A 2,715-nucleotide genomic window follows, 5' to 3' on the forward strand; every position below is an offset into this window, starting at 1 on the left:
CCTTAAAGGAAAACAACTTTACCAGAACCTAATCCGATCTAGGGAAAAAAGAATAAAACAAATAGAATTTCTTCTAGATTTCTTGTATTTCCCAAACAAGTGAAGAAAAAAAAGAAAAAAAAAATGGTTAGGAAACTTTTCTGAAGGCCACAGCTAAAGACACTGGCTCACCAAAAACAGATAAGATTATAATGATAATATTAATGACAAGATTATAGATTACTTCCTTCCTAAATACCTTATCATCACATCAACGGGATTTCAATATAACAGCAGTGGTTTACAATGGAAAAAGACTGCAAGTCATAGGTTCTAGTTAAGATGGAGTTTCTAGGGAAATCCAACGTTCAAACAAAATAAGAATGCCAGAAAAAAATAGAAATCTCTGCCACCTATAGTTTCAGCAAACATGAAACATAGCCTATCTTCACACAGATAAGCAGAAATCCTCACACTTACAATAGTGGCTAACTTACCTGAGTAAATATCAGCTGATACATGATATCTGAATTTCCACAGCAGCAACAACAACAACAACAACATGGCTTGCTTGTTAAAGGCAAGAAAAATAAAATCACATTCCAAGAATGTAAAGCAAGCATCAAAACTAGAGTAGGTCAAATATGGCAGAGACAAAAAAGGATGGGAAGTGTAAAAAGGGAGATAGAAACTCTATGAAAGAATGTAAAAATGATAGAAGTTTTTAAAACACTGTAACATATATTAAAAATGTGTTAATGGACTAATTGGTAGAGTATATGGCTACTGAGAAAAGAATCAAAGAACTTGAGGACATGTCAATGAAAACTTTTCAAACTGAAAACCAAAAAGAAAACAAACAACAAAACCCAGAATATCCAAGAACTGTGGATCAACTAATAAAGATGTAATATACATGTAGTGGGAATACCAGAATGAGAAGAAAGAGAAAAAGGTGCAGAATATATATATTAAATAGTAATTGATGAGGGTTTTGAACAATTAGGAATATAAAAAATAACTATAGAACCAGGGAATGGAGAGAACACCAAGAAGGATAAATATCAAAAAATGTACAACTGGGAATATCATATTCAAACTGTAGAGAACCAAAGATAAACACAAAATCTAGACAGAAGCCAGGTAGGCAGAAAATACTGCAGATGAATTTTGAAAGCAGCAAGGAAAAAGTAACTTATCACATACAAGGGAGCCTCTATAAGAACTATTAGACAGAAAAGAATGAACAAACTAACAATATTAAATTTTTAGCTATCAATATTTTCTTGAAACATAAACGAATTAAAATATACAAACAAATAAAACCAGAATTCAGTAACAAAATTAAAACTAGAAAATCCACATATAAAAGGAAAGTAAACAACACCCTTATGGACAAACAATAAATAAAAGAAACCAAAAGATAAATTATAAACTATCTTGAGACAAACTAAAACAAACATACCAAAACTTATGTTATGCAGCAAAAGCAGTACTAAGAGAGAAGTTGATAGCAATTAACACATATATTTTAAAAAAGGGGCAGATCTCAGTTAAACATTGTTTAGTTAAACATTGTTTAATTGAGCAATTTCTGCTGGTGTCCCACAAATTTGTTAAGCTTTCTTTATTCATCTTTATTCTTTGATTCTCTTTGTTCCTTTGGATGATTTCAAATTTTCTGTTTTCAATTGTGCTATTTATTTATTTATTTATTTATTTATTTATTTCTGCTTTTATCAAATCTAGTGTTGAAGCCCCCAGTGACCTTTTCATTTTGGTTATTGTATGACTCAACTCTAATATTGAAGATCTATCCTCTAGGAAGTAGAAAAAAAATACAGCAAGCCCAAAACTAGACAAAGGAAGAAAATAACAAAATCTAGTGCAGAAATATATAAAACTAAATTAGGAAAGCAGAGAATACTCAAATAAAATCAGAAATAAAAGAGGAGATATTACAACTGACGTCATAAATATAAGAGCCTGCTTCAGTAAGGACAACTATGCACCAACAAATTAGATAACTTAGGAGAACACAGTGAAAAATCTTCATGGCATTTGTCTTGGTGATAATTTTTTGACTATGGCGCCAAAAGTACAAATAAGAAAAGCAAAAATATACAACTGAGACTACATCAAATTAAATAAACTTTGCACATCAAAGAAAATAGTCAACAGAGTGAACAGAGAACCTATGGAATAAGGAAAAAAAAAAATCCTGTACATCTATATCTTACATGGGGTTAATATTCAAAATATACAAGTAAATCCTGCTACTTAAGAGAAAAAAACAAAAACAAAAACAAAAAACTAATTTTAAAATGAGCAAAAGGTGCAAATAGACACTTCTATGAAGAAAATGCCCAATAGCTAATAAATATATGAAAATATGCTCAACATCACTAATCGCCAGGGAAATGCATTGAGATATCCTCAAAATGATATATCCTCACATCTGTTAGGATGGCTAACAGATGTTAATTTTAATTTAATTTAAATATTAATTTAAAAAAAATTAATATTTTTTTAAAAATTTAAATTCTGTCAAGGATACAGAGAAAATAGAACTCTATACACTATTGGAGGGAATATAAAATGGTGCATTCACTATGATAAACAGTATGGAGAGTCCTGAAAGTATTAAAATTAAGACTGCTATAGGAAATAGCATGCTCATTTATGCTTATATATTAAAAATATTGTTGTTATGATCTCAAAATTAACATTCCCATG

This window comes from Macaca mulatta, chromosome 6, assembly GCF_049350105.2.
Source record: "Macaca mulatta isolate MMU2019108-1 chromosome 6, T2T-MMU8v2.0, whole genome shotgun sequence".
Classification (NCBI taxonomy): Eukaryota; Metazoa; Chordata; class Mammalia; order Primates; family Cercopithecidae; genus Macaca; species Macaca mulatta.